This window comes from Aotus nancymaae, unplaced genomic scaffold (assembly GCF_030222135.1).
Source record: "Aotus nancymaae isolate 86718 unplaced genomic scaffold, 86718_ANA_hifiasm-v0.15.2.pri h1tg000049l, whole genome shotgun sequence".
In the NCBI taxonomy this organism is placed as follows: Eukaryota; Metazoa; Chordata; class Mammalia; order Primates; family Aotidae; genus Aotus; species Aotus nancymaae.
In genome coordinates this window covers 14,844,306-14,863,808 of record NW_026988463.1, presented here as the reverse complement: position 1 = coordinate 14,863,808, position 19,503 = coordinate 14,844,306, and the positions used below count along the sequence as shown (strand labels likewise).

The following is a 19,503-nucleotide window of genomic DNA, read 5'->3' as shown; positions in this document are numbered from 1 at the left end:
AAAAAAAAAAGGAAATGAAGAAGGCCGGGCACAGTGACTCATGCCTGTAATCCTAACACTTTGAGAAGCTGAGGTGGGTGGATCACCTGAGGTCAGGAGTTCCAGACCACCCTGGCCAACATGGAGAAACCCTGTCTCTACTAAACATACAAAAATTAGCCAGGCATGGTGGCGCATGCCTGTAATCCCTGCTGCTCAGGAGGCTGAGGCAGGAGAATCACTTGAATCCCAGAGGCAGAGGTTGCAGTGAGGCAAGACTGTGCCACTGCACCCCAGCCTGGGCAACAGAGTGAGTCTCTGTCTCAAAAAAATAAAAAATGTTTCCTTATCCTGTAATGCAGAGGTCTCCAGGATATACGGTTAAGCAAAAAATAAATAACTGGCCAGGCGTGGTGACTCACACCTGTAATCCCAGCACTTTGAAAGGCCAAGGCGGGTGGATCACCCAAGGTCAAGAGTTCCTGAACCACCTGGCCAACGTGACAAAACCCCATCTCTACTAAAAATACAAAAATTAGCCAGGCGTGGTGGTGGGTGCCTGTAATTCCAGCCCCTCAGGAGGCTGAGTCACAAGAATTGCTTGAACCCTGGAGGCAGAGGTTGCAGCGAGCTGAGATTGCGCCACTGCACTCCAGCCTGGGTGACGGAGTGAGCCTCTGTCTCAAAAAAAAGAATAAATAAATAAATAGCAGTATCTAAGGATCGGAACTATGAACGCAAAGCACGTTACCTACCTTCTGAGTATGCCTGCGGTTTGTATACGCTTGCTCATTTTCAAAAGAAACTCAATGAAACAATAAAGCAAACATGGATGTCTATGGGTAAGAGGAAGGAGGCTGCCGATGGAGCAGGGGTGGAAGCTAGGCTTCTCTGTGTGTCCTTTCAGAGTTTCTGTTTTGTAACTGTAAATACTTTACAAAGTTACAAAGTAAAACCAAAGACAAAAACAGCAATCTCTTAAAATAAAAAAATTAAAAGTAGGCTGGGTGCAGTGGCTCACACCTGTAATCCCAGCACTTTGGGATGCCAAGGTGGGCAGATCACCTGAGGTCAGGAATTCGACACCAGCCTAGCCAACGTGGTGAAACCCTGTCTTTAAAAAAAAAAAAAAAATTACAAAAATTAGCCAGGTGTGGTGGTGGGTGCCTGTGGTCCCAGCTGCTCGGGAGGCTGAGGCAGGGGAATTGCTTGAACCCAGGAGGCGGAGGTTGTGGTGAGCCAACCTCTAACCTGGGTGACAGAGTGAGATTCCGTCTCAAAAACTAATAATAATAATAAAATAAATAAATAACAAATAAAAATAATAAAAAAGTAGAAAACCCTGAGTATATGTCAACTTGGCATAACCACACTAAGAAGGATTATTGGAACTGACTTTTTTCCTTTTTTTTTGGACAGAGTCTCACTCTCTTGTCTAGGCTGGGGTGCAGTGACAGTCTTGGCTCATTGCAATCTCTGCTTCCTGGGTTTAAGCAATTCTCATGCCTCAGTCTCTCGACATAGCTTGGTTCACGGGCATGCGTCACCATGCTCAGCTAATATTTTTGTAATTTTAGTAGGGACGGGGGTTTCACCATGTTGGCTAGGCTGGTCTCGAACTCCTGACCTCAGGTGATCTCCTTTATTTTTTCTTTTTTTAACATAAACTCAAGATTTTATTGTCTTCATAAAAGATGACACTTAGAACTGGATCGCTTAGCCCTTTCTCTTCTCATCTCCTCCCAGTTCAGAATGCTTGCATCTTTTAATAGCCAGCATTCTCTTAGATCTGCAGTTGGGCTCAGCGCACTCAAGCCTTAGCACAATCTTCTTTGAAGTGTTAGCCTTTTTCCGAAAAATCGGCTTAGCCTGCCCACCATAGCCACTCTGCTTCCTGCTGTAACGCCGCTTTCCCTGGGCATACAGAGAATCCTTGCCTTCTTGTACTGTGTCACTTTGTGGGGTTGGTGCTTGGCACACTTCTTACAGAAAGTCCGGCGGGTTGTAGGAACGTTCAACATGTTTGCATGAGCACTACCGGTACGGAAAGCCTTTATTTTTATTATTATTATTTTTTGAGATGGAGTCTCACTCTGTTGCCCAGGCTGGAGTGCAGTGGCACATTCTTGACTCACTGCAGCCTCCGCCTCCTGGGTTCAAGCAATTCTCCTGCCTCAGCCTCCCGAGTAGCTGGGATTACAGGTGCCCACCACCATGCCCAGCTAAGTTTTGTTTAGTAGAGATGGGGCTTCACCATGCTGGCCAGGCTGGTCTCGAATTCCTGACCTCAGATGATCTGCCCATCTTGGCCTCCGAAAGTGCTGGGATGACAGGTGTGAGCCACCGCGTCCAGCCTCTTTCTTTTTTTTCAACTTTCATCCGAAGTTCAGGGGTGCCAGTGCAGGTTTCTCACAAAGGTAAACCTGTGTCCGAGGGTCTGTTTTACAGATCCTTTCTTTCTTTGTTTCTGTTGCTTTCCCTTCTTCTTTTCTTGTTTTAAACTATTGGATTGTTCAGTTCTCCACCATGAAATAATCCACAGATTATTTCATCACCCAAGTATTAAGCCTAGTACCCATGAGTCATTTTTCCTGATCCTCTCCTTCTTCCCATCCTTCACCCTCCAAAAGGCCCCAGTGTGTGTTGTTCCTCTCTCTGTGTCCATCTGTTCTCATCATTCAGCTCCCAGGAAGTGACTTTAAAATAGCATTTTGAGCTGGCGCAGTGCCTCACCCCTGTCATCCCAGCACTTTGGGAGGCCAGGAATTTGAGACCAGCTTGGCCAATGTGGTGAAACCCCATCTCTATCTACTAATAACAAAAAACTAGCCGGACATGGGGGCGTATGCCTGAAATCCTAGCTACCTGGGAGGTGGAGACACGAAAATTACTTGAACTCGGGAGGCAGAGGTTGCAGTGAGCCAAGATTGTGCCACTGCACTCCAGCCTGGGTAACAGAGTGAGACTCAGTCTCAAAAAAAAAATAGCATTTTGATTGTATTATATCAGATATTATATATCTCTAGTGAGTTTTACCCTATGGATCGAAGAACCACTATGAAACAAAACCACAGTAAAATCCTCACCTGCACTCACGCATCTTATAGGTAGTGATTATACTGGCACTGTGAAATTGAAGCTCTCAGGCTTTTGCCATCTCTTGCTTCCTCTCTTGCCACATGATCTCTGCACACACCTGCTCCCTCTTTGCTATCCACCATGAGTGGACACTGGCTGAGGTGCTCACCTAACGCAGCTGCCCAATCTTCAATTTTTTTTTTTTTTTTTTTTTTTTGAGATGGAGCCTCACTCTTGCCCAGGCTGGAGTGCAGTGGCATGATCTTGGCTCACTGCAACCTCTGCCTCCTGGGTTCAAGTGATTCTCCTGTCTCAGCCTTCCAAGTAGCTGGGATTACAGGCACCCGCCACCACTCCAGCTAATTTTTTGTATTTTTAGTAGAGACAAGGTTTCATCATATTGGCCAGGCTGGTTTTGAACTCCTGACCTCAAGTGATCCACCTGCCTCAAGCCTCCCAAAATGCTAGGATTACAGGTGTGAGCCATGGCACCTGTCCCCAGTCTTGAACTTTTCAACCTCTTTTCTTTGTAAATTTTTAAAAAGAAATGATTGTCTTTGTCGTATAAGATAAAGAAAATGAGAAATTGGCTGAACACGGTGGTTCACACCAGTAATCGCAGACCTTTGGGAGGCCAAGGTGGGTGGATCATTTGAGCTCATGAATTTGAGACCTTGTCAAACTGGTGAAACTTTGTCTCTACAAAAAAAAAAAAAAAAAAAAATGCAAAATCTAGCCAGGCTTGGAGGTGTGTGCTTGTGGTTCCAGCCACTTCAGAGGCTGAGGTGGAAGGAAGGCTTAGGACCGGGAGGCAGAGGTTGTAGTGAGCCAAGATTGCACCACTGCCTCCAGCATGGGTGATATAGCCAGACCTTGATCCCCGCCCCCCCACAACAACAAAAAAAGAAATTGTGTTGATGCTGTTAGGATCCCAGATTTTCTATGAAAGAAAGAGCTATATGCCAGGCATGGTGGCACATGCCTGTAATCCTAGCACTTTGGGAGACTGAGGTAGGCGGATCACCTGGGTTTAGGAGTCAGAAACCAGCTTGGGCAACATGGTGAAACCTTGTCTCTACTGAAAAATACAAAAATTAGCCAAGTGTGGTGGTGGGCACCTGTTACCCCAGCTACTCAGGAGGCTGAGGCAAGAAAATCGCTTGAACCTGGGAGAGGGAGGTTGTAGTGAGTCAAGATTGTGCCACTTCACTCCAGCCTGGGAGACAGAGCAAGACTCTCTCAAAAAAAAAAAAGAAGAAGAAAACAAATTCTCAGAGACTACTGAGGTCCCATCAAAGGTGAAGAACATTATGCAAAGAGTATTGACTGTGATTCTGAGTGCTTTACAAGCTTTTTGTTTGTTTTCGAGACGAGGAGCTGGGATTACAGGTGCGCCATCACACCCTGGCTAATTTTTGTATTTTTAGTAGAGATGCGGTTTCACCATGTTGCCCAGGCTGGTCTTGAACTCCTGGCCTCAACTGATCCACCCACCTCAGCCTTCCAAAGTGCTGGGATTGCAGGCATGAGTCATAGCGCCCCGCCCTTTACAAGTATTAACTCACCCCTAGGAACATGTGCCTAATCTCATTTAATCATCATAACGAGCCTATTAGGAGAGTGCGTGACTGTGCTTCTTTTATACATGAGGAAACTGAGTCACAGGGAGATTACTAAGAAAACTGCCCAGGATCATGAAGCTGGTGGGTGGCTGAGCCAATATTTGCATTCAGGAACTCTGATCCTAGAGTCTGAGGCCTTAACCATCTTCTGAGCTTCCTATTAACTGACACAGGCGATTCCACATTAAAGTAGAAAAGGAAAATGATGACCAGCTGCAGTCGCTCATGCCGGCTAACCTATTGCTTTGGGAGTCAGAGGTGGGAGGATCACTTGAGAACAGGAGCTTATGACCAGCCTCGGCAACATAGCGAGATGCTGTCTCTAGGGAAAAAAAAAAAATTTTAGACAGAGTCTCACTCTGTCGCCCAGGCTGGAGTGCAGTGGTGCGATTTCAGCTCACTGCAACCTCTGCTTCCCTGGTTCAAGTGATTCTCCTGCCTCAGCCTTCCGAGGAGCTGGGATTACAGACACCCACCACCATGACTGGCTAATTTTTTGTCTTCTTAGTAGAGACAGGGGTTCACCGAGTTAGTCAGGATGGTTTCCATCTCCTGACCTAGTAATCTGCCTGCCTCGGCCTCTCAAAGTTCTGGGATTACAGGCATGACCTACCTCGCCCAGCCGAAGAAAAACGTTTAACTTACCCAGGTGTGGTGATGCATGCCTGTAGTCCCAGCTATTTGGAAGCCTGATGCAGGGAGGATTTCTTGAGCCCAGGAAGTTGAGGCTGCAGCAACCTGTGATCTCACTACTACGCTTTAACCTGGGCAACAGAAAAAGACCCCGTCTCAAAAAAGTTACAAATAAAAATTTGAAAGAAAAGGAAAATAAGCCGGGCACAGTTGCTTACGCCTATAATCCCAGCACTTTGGGAGGCCGAGGTGGGTGGATTGCATGAGCTCAGGAGTTCAAGACCAGTCTGGGCAACATGGTGAAACCCTGTCTTTACTAATAATACAAAGATTAGCCAGGTGTGATGTGTGGTGGTGCACACCTGTAGTCCCAGCCACTTGAGGGGCTGAGGTACTAGAATTGCTTGAACGTGGGAAGCAGAGGCTTTAGTGAGTTCAGATGGTCCCACTTTACTCCAGCCTGGGCAATAGAGCGAGACTCTGTCTCCAAAAAAAAAAAAAAGAAAGAAAGGAAAGAAGATAGAAGAGAGGAAAGAAGAGAGGGAAGGGAAGGGATTTGGGAGAATAGGGAAGGGAAGAGAGAAAGAGAGAGAGAAGGGAAGGGGGAAGGGAAGGGGGAAGAGGTAAGGGAAGGGGGACGTGAAGAGAAAAGGGGAGAGAGAGAAGGGAAGGGCAAAGGGAAGAGAGAAGAGAAGGGGGAAGGGGAGAAGGAAGGGAAGAGGAACAGGAAGGGAAGGTCCAGAGGCTTGGCAGAAACTGGGGAGTGGTGGGGTAAAGGGTGGGGTTCAGAACCGTGGACAGCACCCCAACCCTACCCTCCTGTTAGCACACAGTGCCTATAACCGGGGCTTTCAGAGGCTGACACAAGTGGGAGCAGAGGCCAGCTGGGATGTGTTCAGCCCCACGTCTTTTTTTTTTTCTGAGATGGAGTCTCCCTTCGTCGCCTAGGCTGGAGTACAGTGGTGTGATCTTGGCTCATTGCAACCTCCACGAGGCTCAAGCAATACTCCTGCTTCAGCCTCCCAAGTAGTTGGGATTACAGGCATGTGCCACCAAGCCTGGCTAATTTTTGTATTTTTTAGTAGAGACTGGGTTTCGCCACATTGGCCAGGCTGGTCTGGAACTCCTGACCTCAGGTGATCCACCCACCTCGGCCTCCCAAAATGCTGGGATTATAGGCATGAGCCACCGTGCCCAGTCTTGGCCCCGTATCATGGTCAGTTGCTGACCAAGCTTCCATGACACCCAGCCTCTCTGCCAGCCACATCTCACCTCCTCCTGACCTGCCTGGGGCCACCTAGGCTCTTCCTCAAGGCCACCCCTTAACAACAGGGATCACCATTTAATTCCTGAAAATGCTCAGCCAGGTGGGAATGAGGATTCCCACTTCCAGATGGGGAAACTGAGGCTTAGAGATGTATCAAACTGCCGAGTTCTTGCACCTGTGAAGTGGCTGCTTCTGGTACCTCACCCTTGTGGCTCCTCCTTGCCTCCCTCTTGTAGGCTCATGCTCCCCAGGAGGGTGAGCGTGGGGTGCTGATGGCCCTTGCTGAGAAGTGAGTCACCCTCATTTTTTGTGCGTGTCATCCCTACAGCTGCAGCTGGGAGGTGGGAGGAGGCGTCTGAGCCAATCAACTAGGGGTAAGAAGGCTGCATCTCCCAGCGAGAAAGGAGCCAGCTCTCAAAGCACCTGACAATTCCACCTCCGGAAGATTCCTGGAACCTGTCCCCATTCCTTCCTCCCCAAAGCCCCAGCCCCAGCCCAGGCCATCATGAGCTCTTGCCTGCACTGTGGGACCCTCATCCCTGGTCTTCCTGCCTCCTCCCTCACCTCCCAAATCTGCTTTCTGCAAGAGCGATGCAGACAGATTCCACATATGCTTTGAAAGTGGAATAGACAGGGCTCGTGACGAAATGGACAAATGAGTATATTTAGCTGTCACCAACAACACTGTGACTCCCTTCTCTACCCAGGCCTATTTCATTTCTTTTGAGATAATTATGCAATACGGCGGGATCCTCAGGCTCCCCACAAGGCCAAGGCAGGAGGTCTTTCTGCTGGAGGCCCTGTCAGGGGCAGCAAATCAATGATCATGAGTGAGGACTCCACACTTTAACAATTAACGGGCCAGGAAATACAAAGGAGGGACTCGTTATAGACCCAAGGGGCTCTAAGAGATGCAGCAACCAAATGTGACATTTGGACTTTGTCTCTTGATTTGGCCCAACGAACCATAAAAATATATTTAGGAAACAATGGAGGAGAGATGGAATTTGTAGACGATATTAGTGAATCATATCAAATGATACAATGCTGGAGACCTGAAACAGAATGATTCAGCAGGCGGCAGGTGAGGAAGTGGGTGGGGTAGAACTGAAACAACATTGTCCAGAGAAGATTACACATTCCTCAAAAGACACACTTCAGGCCAGGCTCAGTGGCTCACACCTGTAATCCCAGCACTGTGGGAAGATCGAATATAATTCATTACAGTGTCTCATGCCTGTAATTCCAGCCCTTTGGGAGGATCGAATATAATTCATTACAGTGTCTCATGCCTGTAATTCCAGCCCTTTGGGAGGATCGAATATAATTCATTACAGTGTCTCATGCCTGTAATTCCAGCCCTTTGGGAGGCTGAGGCAGGAGGATCTCTTGAGGCCAGGAGTTCAAGAATAGCCTGGGAAGCACAGTGAGACCCTGTCTCCACACACACAAAAAAATTAAAAACATAAATTAACAAAATAAAAAAATCGCTCTCAAACTGGGTGTGGCGACGTACACCTGTCATCCCCTCTACTCAGGAGGCTGAGGCAGGAGGCTCACTTGAGCCTAGGAGTTTGGGGTTGCAGTGAGCTGTGTTCTCACCACTGCACTCCAGCCTGGGCAACAGAGTAAGATTCTGTCACTAGAAGAAGAGAAGGTGCACACCTGCAATCCCAGCACTTTGGGAGGCTGAGGCAAGTGGATCACGAGGTCAGGAGTTCAAGACCAGCTTGGGCAAGATGGTGAAACCCCGTCTCTACTAAAAATACAAAAAAAAAAAAAAAAAAAAAAATTAGCTGGGTGCGGTGGCTGGCTTCTGTAATCCCAGCTACTTGGGAGGCTGAAGCAGGAGAATCGCTTGAACCTGGGAGGCAGAGATTGCAGTGAGCTGAGATTGCGCCACTGCACTCCAGCCTGGGAGACAGAGTGAGACTCCGTCTGAAAAAAAGAAGAAGAAGAAGAGAAAGAAAGAAAAATAAGATACACTTCCCATGATCACAGTAAATAGGGTATGTTTGGAAACTGGGCCAACCGGCAGCTCGCCGGTGTGAGGATATGATGGTGGTCCACCTCAGGGTGGTATTACTTGTTGATTATTGTTCTTTGGTTTTTTATTTTGAGGCAAAGTCTTGATCTTTCACCCAGGCTGGAGGGCAGTGGTTCGCAATCTCTGCTCACTGCAACCTTCGCCTCCTGCATTCAAGCGATTCTCCTGCCTCAGCCTCCCGGGTAGCCAGGATTACAGGTGTCTGCTACCACACCTGGCTAATTTTCGTATTTTCAGTAGAAACAGGATGTCACCATGTTGGCCAGGCTGGTCTGGAACTCCTGACCTCAGGTGATCCACCCACCTCGGCCTCCCAAAGTGCTGGGATTACAGGTGTGAGCCACCGCACCCTGCCAAGAGTAAAGGTTTTAGAGCTGGTTCAAATCCTGCAGGGCAACCTTTGGCAACTCACGTTCCCACTGTGTGCCTCGGTTTCCCCATCTGTTAAATGGAGGAATGACAATCTCTGCCTGACAGGGTTGTGGTGAGGATTACAGGAGTTGAAACAAAACAGGGCTGAGCATGTCAAAGGCACTAAAGAAATGTCAGTTCCGATTCTTGCTATTAGGAAATACTGCGGTGTTTTTACGATTTTTTTTTTTAGAGATGAGGTTTCACCATGTTGACCAGGCTGGTCTCAAACTCCTGACCTCAGGTGATCCGCCTGCCTCGGCCTCCCAAAGTACTAGGATTACAGGCTTGAGCCACCACACCCAGGCTATGGTTTAAAAAAAAAAAAAAAAACTTTGTATTTATCTGAACAGATTCAGATCCCCTACCTTTCTGGGGGAAGATGCAGGGAACCTGAGGTGGGGGCTTGTTTTTAACAGATTTTTTTTTTTTTTTTGACAGAGTCTCCCTCTGTTGCCCAGGCTGGAGTGCAATGGCACGATCTTAGCTCACTATAACCTCTGCCTCCCAGGTGCAAGTGATTCTCCTGCCTCAGCCTCCTGAGTAGCTGGGATTCCAGGCACGTGCCACAATGCCTGGCTAATTTTTATATTTTTAGTAGAGACAGGTCTCACCAATTTGGTCAGGCTGGTCTCGAACCCCTGACCTTGTGATCTGCCTGCCTTGTCCTCCCAAAGTGCTGGGATTACAGGCGGGAGCCACCGCACCCAGCCAACAGATTTATTTAGTTATAATTCACATATAATTCACCCAAGTAAAGTGTACACAGCAGTGGTTTTTAGTGTATTTGTGGAGTTGTGTATCCATCACTGGAATTTTATTTTATTTTATTATTTTTTGAGAGGGAGTTTTGCTCTTGTTCCCCAGGCTGGAGTGCAATGGTTCGATCTCGGCTCACCACAACTTCCACCTCCCAGGTTCAAGCAATTCTCCTGCCTCAGCCTCCTGAGCAGCTGGGATTATAGGCATGCGCCACCATGCATGGCTCATTTTGTATTTTTAGTAAAGATGGGGTTTCTCCATGTTGGTCAGGCTGGTCTCGAACTCCCGACCTCAAGTGACCCGCCCACCCCGGCCTCCCAAAGTGCTGGGATTATAGGCGTGAGCCACCCTGCCCGGCTTATTTTATTGAGTCAAGCTTTTCCTCTGTCACTGAGGCTGGAATGCAGTGACGTGATGATAGTTCACTGCAGCCTCAATCTCCTGGGCTCAGGTGAGCCTCTGGCCTCAACCTCCTGAATAGCTGAGACTACAGGCATATGCCACCACACCCAGCTAATTTTTGTGAGCTTTTTTTAAATTTTTTTTGTAGAGACAAAGTCTTACTGTGTTGCTTAGGCCGATCTCGAACTCCTGAGCTCAAGCAATCCTCCCACCTTGGCCTCCCAGAGTGCTAGGATTATAGGCATGAGCCGCCATGCCTGGCCCCTCACTGCACTTTTAGAACATTACCCCAAAGGAGGGCCTACCTTCAGTGTGGTCAGGTGGGTGGCGATGCTGACCTCTCTCTCTCTTTTTGCCTGAACCTCTTGGGCTAAAGCAATCCTCCAGTCTCAGCCTCTCTAAGAGCTGGAACTAAAGCTACCACCATGGCTGGATAATTTTCTTATTTTTTTTTGTAGAGACATGGTCTGGCTATGTTGCCCAGGCTGGTCTCAAACTCCTGGCCTCAAGAGATCCTCCTGCCTTAGCCTCCCACAGGGGCGAGCCACCGCGCCCAGCCCCCTCAGCCTTCTTATGACTTCTCTTATGGCTGAAGGTGTGGGCCATAGGGGAACCATCTGCCCACTGCTCCCCTGGGATGGGACCAACAGGCAGTTCCCATGATATGCTTTAAGGCACCCTGAGTTGCCAGCTGGCCCAGCTTCCAGCTGCATTTCATTAATGCAACCACATGAAGTATGTCTTCAGAGAAAGGTGCCCACAGAGCTAAGTGTGGCTTTCTCTAGATCATTGATAACCTGCCACCGTTTAATTTCCTTCTTTTCCATCTCGAGGGGGGAAAAAGGATTACAACCTACACGGCTAGCGTTAAAGTGTCGCAAGGCCCCTCGAGGACCACTGAGTCACTGGCCCCTGGACAAAGGGGCAGCGGAGGAGAGGAATCAAGAATGGCTCTGGAGTTGGCCACCCGCAGTGGCTCATGCCTGTAATCCCAGCACTTTGGGAGGCTGAGTCAGGCAGATCAGCTGAGGTCAGGAGCTCAAGACCAGCCTGGCCAACATGGTGAAACCCCACCTCTACTAATAATACAAAGATTGGCCAGGCTAGGTGGTTCACACCTGTAATCCCAGCACTTTGGGAGGCCAAGGCAGGCGGATCATGAGGTCAAGAGATCGAGACCATCCTGCCCAACACAGTGAAACCCCATCTCTACTAAAAATAAAAATAAAAAATTAGCTGGGCATGGTGGTGCATGCCTGTAGTCCCAGCTACTTGGGAGGCTGAGACAGGAGGATCAGTTGAACCCAGGAGGCAAAGGTTGCAGTGAGCCGAGATGGCGCCACTACACTCCAGCCTAGTGACAGAGTGAGACTGTGTCAAAACAACAATAATAATAATAATACAAAAACAGCCGGGTGTGGTGACGGTGCCTGTAGTCCCAGCTACTTAGGCAGCTGAGGTGAGTCGATCACTTAAGCCCAGGAGGCAGAGGCTGCAGTGAGCTGAGATCATGCCACTTCACTCCAGCCTGGGCAACAAAGTGAGACTGTCTCAAAAAAAAAAAAAAATTGAGCATGGCTCTGGGGTGTCTGGCTCAGTGGCCAAGGAGCTGACAGTGCCACCAAAACAGGGCCAATGAAGGAGGGCAGGAAGGAAAGGAGCAAGCGAATCCATAGCCCCAACTTTCTTTTTTCTTTTTCTTTTTTTTTGAGACGGAGTCTCGCCCTGTTGCCCAGGCTGGAGGGCAGTGGCACAATCTGGGCTCACTGCAACCTCCGCCTCCCAGGTTAAAGCGATTCTCCTGCCTCAGCCTCCCGAGTAGCTGGAACTACAGGCACCTGCCACCATGCCCAGCTGATTTTTGTATTTTTAGTAGAGACGGGTTTCACCATATTGGCCAGGCTGGTCTCGAATTTCTAACCTTGTGATCCACCCGCCTCGGCCTCCCAAAGTGCTGGGATTACAGGAGTGAGCCACCTCGCCCGGCCACACAGCCCCCATTTTCACAGAGTTGTTGTGAGGCTGGAATAAGATCTCAGGCCTTTGGGGTCAAATGCAGCTGGCCTCAAATCCAGATTCCTGCCTTCTGAACCATGTGGTCCTGAGCGAGTCACTGTAAGTCTGGGTCTCCTGGTCTGTGAAATGGACCATGAATTCTGCCTCCAACAGGCGGGCTGCCAGGGGCAGAGGGACCCAGACCTGCGGTGCCCCTAGCACAAGACCTGGCACGCGGTAGGCAGTCCATGCCTGGTGAATAGTAGGAGGTCCGTGGCCTTGAGGGAGATGAGTGTTCATATCCCCCACTGGCTGCAGATCCTGCTCACGCTTGGGGGAAATTCTAGCTCAGAGAGTACCTGTCTTGGGGCTGGGAGAGGCAGAGACCATGGAAAGACCCTGAGAAACAGGGAACTACCGGGTAGGGGCTTTCCAGGCTGCAGGGAGCAGGATTCTGGCGGGTGAGAGGAGGTGAACACACCACCCCTGCTTGAAACACTCCATGCCTCCCCAGGGTCACACTCCCCAACACCACTCACCTTCCAGGCCTGGCCCACACCCTCCAACCCCATCTGCTCACCCTCCCAGCCACCCTCTCCTTCTCTGTTCCACCTCAAGCCTTTGCCCTGGCTCTTCCCTCATTCAGGAATGTTCTTTCCCGCTTTTTTTCTTTTCTATGTCTTTATTTTGAGACAGTCTCGCTCTGTCACCTAGGCTGAAGTACAGTGGCACAATCTCAGCTCACAACAACATCCACCTCCCAGGTTCAAGCGATTCTCGTGCCTCGGCTGCCTGAGTACCTGGGACTACAGGTGCAATCCACCAGCCCAGCTAATTTCTGTATTTTTAGCAGAGACAGGGTTTCACTTTGTTGGCCAGGCTGGTCTCTAACTCCTGACCTCAAGTGATCCACCCACCTCAGCCTTCCAAAGTGCTGGGATTACAGGCGTGTGCCACCAAACCCGGCCTTTTTTTTTTTTTTTTTTTTTTAAATGAGATGGGATTTCACTCTGTTGCCCAGGATGGAGTGCAGTGGTGCGATTATAGCTCACTGCAGCCTTGACCTCGTGAGCTGAAGAGATCCTCCCACCTCAGCCTCTGAGTGCTGGGACTGTGCGCTGGGACTACAGGCACTCACTATCATGCTTGGCTAGTTTTTTTGTAGGGACAGGGTGGTGGTGGGGGGTCGGAGTCTCCCTATATTGCCCAGGCTGGTCTGGAACTCTTGGCCTCAAGCAATCCTCCTGCCTCAGCCTCTTAAACTGCTGGGATTACAGGTGTGAGCCTCTGTGCCAGGCCCCAGGAATACTTTTTCCATGAATACTTGGTGTCCTTTAGGCTTCAGCTCTGCCTCCTCAGGGGGCCCCACCCTGGTCCCTTCTCTATTGGAGTCCCAGCCCCACCTACCAGTTAGTCTCCATCACTCACCAAGCATTTGTCCCTCTCTGAAATTACATTACACCATGCATTGATTAACTTACCTGTTCCTATGCTGACAGCCTCTCCCGCTAGAAGGTCAGCGCCATGGGGGCTGGAATCTTTTTTGAGACGGAGTCTCACTCTGTTGCCCAGGCTGGAGTGCAGGCACCATCTCTGCTCACTGCAACCTCCGCCTCCCAGGTTCAAGCAATTCTCTTGCCTCAGCCTCCTAAGTAGCTGGGATTATAAGCACCTGCCACCACACCTGGCTAATTTTTGTATTTTTAGTAGAGATGGAGTTTCTTTTTTTTTTGAGATGGAGTCTCACTCTATCGCTCAGGCTGGAGTGCAGTGGCACAGATCTGAGCTCACTGCAACCCCTGCCGACCGGGTTCAAGCGATTCTCCTGTCTCAACCTCCCAAGTAGCTGGGACTATAGGCACCTGCCACCATGCCCTGCTAATGTTTGTATTTTCAGTAGCAATGGGTTTCACCATCTTGGCCAGGCTGGTCTTGAACTCCTGACCTTGTGATCCACCCACCTTGGCCTCCCAAAGTGCTGGGATTACAGGCCTGAGCCACTGTGGTTGAGGAGGGGGTCTGGAATCTTGTCTTGTGCAAGGTTCCATCGTTAGGCATTTTCTTGTACTTCCACAGTGGCTGAGCCTGGGCTGGGGCTGCCTGGGAGGAACCCTCCAGGAGCCCCAGGTCCCCAAGGAGGCCTTGGGAGGGCACCCAGGCTCTGAGCCCCCAGAGATGCCACAGTTCCAGGGCAGGGCGGGGCTCAAACCTGTCCTCCCAAAAGACTTCCTTGGGCCTATTTCCTGCCTGTTTCCAGGAGGGAGAATGGTCTTGGCTCTTGGAATATGTTTTCCTGTCATCACGCCACTGTCCCCAGGTCCATGGCTCTGCCCGTGGCTGCACTGATTGTGACTACTGGATAGGAATTGGAGGCTCTTCAGACCCTGTTCCTGAGATCGTCCGCAGCTGGCCTCCCCCTGTTCCCCTGCTCCTCTCTGAAATCCTCCTGTATCTATCAGCACCTCTTCACCTCCGCCTCAGTCCAAGGCAGGGACCCTTCTCACTCAGGGACTGCAGGGGCCTCCACTCTGCTCTCCTAGCCTCGCTGAACTATTTTCTATACATCAGTCTCAGCCAGCTCTTTAAAATTTAATGTGGGGCAGGGCCAGGTGTGGTGGTTCATGCCTATAATCCCAGCACTATGGGAGGGCAAGGCAGGAGGAGCAATTGAGCCCAAGAGTTTGAGACTAGCCTCAACAACATAGCAAGACCCTGTCTCAATTAAAAATAAAAAAGAGGCCAGGTGCAGTGGCACACCTTCCAGCACTTTGGGAGGCCCAGGTGAGCAGGTTACTTGAAGTCAGGAGTTCCAGACCAGCCTGACCAACGTGGTGAAACCCTGTCTCTACAAAAAATACAAAAATTAGCCAGGCGTGGTGGCCCACACCTGTAATCCCAGCTACTTGGGAAGCTAAGGTAGGAGAATCACTTGAACCTGGGAGGCAGAGGCTGCAGCAGAGCTGAGATCTCCCCACTGCACTCCAGCCTAGGTAACAGGACCAGACTCGGTCTCAAAATAAAATAAAATAAATTAAAATAGAGAGAGGGGATGGGTAGAAGGCCACATCACTGGAGCAAGACCGACTCCTCACACCTACTAAACATGAACCTGCATTTACTGAGTGCCAATTACAGGCATCACCCTGTGTTAGAGAAAGACATGGTCCTTGCCTTCAGAGACAAAGTTTGGGGCTGGGACACCTTCCTTATTTACTTCCTGGCTACCTGCCTGCATCCATTCATTCATTTACTTTCAATAAGCATTTACTGGCCAGGCATGATGGCTCACACCTGTAATCCCAGCACTCTTGGAGGCTGAGGCAGGCAGATCACTTGAGGTCAGGAGTTCGAGACCAGCCTGGCCAACATGGTGAAACCTCGTCTCTACTAAAACTACAAAACTTAGCTGGGTGTGGTGGCAGGCACCTGTAATCCCAGCTACTCAGGAGGCTAAGGCAGGAGAATCACTTGAACCCAAGAGGCAGAGGTTACAGTGAGCTGAGATAGCACCACCGCACTTCAGCGTGGGTGACAGGGTGAGACGTCATCTCAAAAAAAAAAAAAAAAGGCTGGTTGAGGTGGCTCACGCCTGTCATCCCAGCACTTTGGGAGGCCAAGATGGGCGGATCACCTGAGGTCAGGAGTTTAAGACCAGCCTGGCCAACATGGTGAAACCATGTCTCTACAAAAATACAAAAATGAGGCAGTCATGATGGCAAGTACCTGTAATCTCAGCTACTCGGGAGGCTGAGGCAGGAGAATCACTTGAACCCAGGAGGCAGAGGTTACAGTTAGCTGAGACTGCACCATTGCACTCCAGCCTGGGTGACAGAGTGAGACTCCATCTCCAAAAAAAAAAAAAAAAAAAAAGCCTTTACTGAGAATCGACAGTCCCTGGGGTCAACTACAGAACTGGCACAGAACAGACTGGCAGACTGGTTCCCGGCCCTCAGGGGTCTCACAGCCTCACAGCCTGTTGGGGTCCACAGGTGAGATCTGGGCTGGGCTGAGGGAACACAAAGCGAGGTTCAGGGGCTTTGCCAGGTGACTCTTGACTGGTGAGTAGGAGTCTGAAAGGAGAGGCACGGATCCCCAGGCCTTGGGAGCAGCTTGTGCAAAGGCTGGCAGCTGGAAGGAGACAAAAAGAGTTGGGGGACTGCATGGCTGGCATGAGGGAGGAGGCAGGAGGAAGGAGACACAGCCCGAGGGCAGTTGGAAATGCTGCGGGGACCTCAGTGGCCCCACGGATCTCAGTGGAATCCAGGGACCTGGAGGTGCTGTCCTGGTCCTGCCCAGCCACCCAGCCTCCTAGCCAGGACAGGCCAGAGCCTGCTGGAGATAGCTCACCAGGCTCCAACCCTTCCCTCAGGGGCCGGCGCAGCAGGGACAGGGATTGGCAGGGGCCCCGAGCAGGGTGGGCAATTTTTCCTGAGTCAGGAAACGCCCTCCCCGGGAGGCCTCCGCTCTGCTTGGCAGGGGTTCTTATTTCCTTCCACGCTCCTCCCCGCCAGAGTTCTAAGCAGGTGCTCAGTCTGCCCAGGCACCAAGCCCATGCTGCAGATGGAGAAACTCAGGCTCAGCCGAGTTGAGCTCAGAAGCTGATGCAGCAGAGCCAGGCTTGAACCCAGAGCCTGTGTGGCTCGGAGCCCAGAACAGTATTCCCCAGAGAGCTCATCCCAGGCGGGGCCAGTCTGGTTCTGGAGCAAAGGTCTCTTCCTGAGCCTTGCAGGGTCTGGTAGACTCATCAGGGCTCAGGAAGATCACAAAAGCATCAGCATCAGCTCCCTTGCTTTTTCCGTTTTGGTTTGTTTTGGTTTTTTTTTTCTTTGAATGTGAGTCAAAGATTGATTTCTTTATTTCTTGCATTTGAAGTACTCTTCGATGACATCCTTAGCCTGAGACTCCTCGCCATAGTCCTTAACTACTACACATTGCAGCCACCACTTTAAGAGGTTTCCCCTCTCTGTCAATTTCACAGAGGCCTACCCATTCCGCTCCTTTCTTGTTATCATCAACCTTAATTAAGTTGATTTGGTGCTCAGCGCAAAGGGCCTCCACCCACTTGACATACATAGGCTCATCACAGTTGGACGCACCCACACAAAGATGGGCTTGGTACTCTTTGGCAGGTTCGTGAATTTCACGTGCTAGGCCATCGTGGATGAGGGCTGTCTTCAGCCCCTCTTGTAAAGCAGTATTAACATCCATTATACCTCCAGCATCAATGCCTTACTTGGCCATGGCCGTGGGTTACAGGTGAAGCCGAATCTTGAACGCACCCAAGCCTCTGCCTCTGCAAGACTCGGCGGGGGCAGGCGGCAGGGAAAAAACTTTTTTTTTTTTTTGAGACAGGGTCTTGCTCTGTCACCCAGCTGGAGTGCAGTGATGCAGTCTCAGCTCATTACAGCTCCTATGCTCAAGCAATCCTCCCATCTCAGCCTCTCGAGTAGCTGGGACTGCAGGTGCTCAGCCACATCCAGCTAATTTTTTGATTTTTTTTTTTTTTTTTGTAGAGATGGGGGTCTTGCTATGTTGCCCAGACTAGTCTCAAACTCCTGGCCTCAAGGAATCCTCCTGCCTCAGCTTCCCAAAGTGCTGGGATTATAGGCGTGAGCCACAGCACACACCTGACCTATGTTAGCATTTTAGTATAAAATACTAATTATTGGCCGGGCGCGGTGGCTCACACCCGGCACTTTGGGAGGCTCAATCCCAGCACTTTGGGAGGCCGAAGCGGGCAGATCATGAGGTCAAGAGATCGAGACCATCCTGGCCAACATGGTGAAACCCCATCTCTACTAAAAATACAAAAAAATTAGCCAGGCGTGGTGGCACGCGCCTGTGGTCCCAGCTACTCAGGAGGCTGAGGCAGAAGAATCGCTTGAACCCAGGAGGCAGAGGTTGCAGGGAGCCAAGATTGCGCCACAGCACTCTAGCCTGGTGACAGAGCAAGACTCCGTCTGAAAACAAACAAACAAAAAATACTAATTATTTAGTATTAACTGTCAATAAGAGCTCTCCCAACAAGAGCTCTCTTACCATTTGGAAGTGCCAAATTCCAGGGCTTAACATTTCCTTCAAGCTAGTAGTTTTGATTTTTTTCGCTTTTTTGAGACAGGGTCTCTTTGTCACCTGGGCTGGAGTCCAGTGGCACAATAATGGCTCACTGCAGCCTCAACTTCCCAGGCTTCAGTGATCCTCCTGCTTCAGCCTCTCAAGTAGCTGGAACCACAGGGGCCGCTAATTTTTTTTATTGTTTTATAGACGCAAGGTCTCACCAAGTTGCCCGGGCTGGTCTCGAACTTGGCCTCAAGCGTTCCTCCCACCTCGGCCTCCCAAAGTGCAGAGATCACAGGCATGAGCCGCTGCACCTGGCCCTCAAGCTACTCATTTTTATTAGCTACCTGTTTACAAACGCTGCCTGTGAACTTGAACTGTTTTTTGGAAATGCCCCTACCTCACAGGGTTGTGATGAGGATCGGATGTTGGTGCAAACTCCAGCTTCTGTTATGCTACCTCAGCAGTACCGTGTCTTTTTGTGTTTCCAATTATTTGTTAAAATCTGAACTCTATGTGTGCCGATGGGGAATAAGTTTCAATATATACCTTCAAGTGAGAAACGGAAGGAACAGAACAGTATGTATGAAATATGACCATCTGTGTTGTTTAAAATGGGAATGTGTGTGTGTGTATATATATGCCTGTGCTCATGCAGGATATCTTTGGAAGAATACACAGAGGAAACGGATCGTGCACCCCCGTACTCCCGCCCCCCTTCCTCTCCTTAGTTCTTCTTCCTGGAATGTATGCAACATACGATGCATTTTCCTGTTTCTTTATCATCTATCTCCTCTAGGAGAATAGACACTCCATCACGGCAGGGGTTTTCTGGGGTGTGTTTGCTGCTGACTCCAGCACCTAAACTTGTGCAGCCCAACCCAGCGACCCCAGCCACATGTGGTGACTGAGCACTGGAAACGGGGCTGGTCTGATTGAGAAGGACATAAGAGTAAAATACATATGGGTTTCTTTTCTTCTTCTTTTTTTTTTTTGAGACGTTGTCTTGCTTTGTTGCCCAGTCTGGAGTGGTGCCGTCTCCACTCACTGCAACCTCCGCCTCCTGGGTTCAAGCGATGGTCCTGCCTCAGCCTCCCGAGTAGCTGGGATTACAGACGTGCACCATCACGTCCAGCTAATTTTTTTTTTTTTTTTTTGAGGTGGAGTTTCGCTCTTGTTACCCAGGCTGGAGTGCAATGGCGCGATCTCGGCTCACCGCAACCTCCGCCTCCTGGGTTCAGGCAATTCTC

At 49.9% G+C, this 19,503-nt stretch overlaps 2 pseudogenes; both read right to left on the bottom strand.

Moving 5' to 3' along the window:
* Positions 1 to 1,680: 1,680 nt before the first annotated feature.
* LOC105717861 (large ribosomal subunit protein eL42-like) lies at positions 1,681 to 2,000 on the bottom strand (annotated as a pseudogene).
* A 15,049-nt stretch (positions 2,001 to 17,049) lies between these two features.
* LOC105717862 (small ribosomal subunit protein eS12-like) lies at positions 17,050 to 17,437 on the bottom strand (annotated as a pseudogene).
* Between the last annotated feature and the right edge of the window lie 2,066 nt (positions 17,438 to 19,503).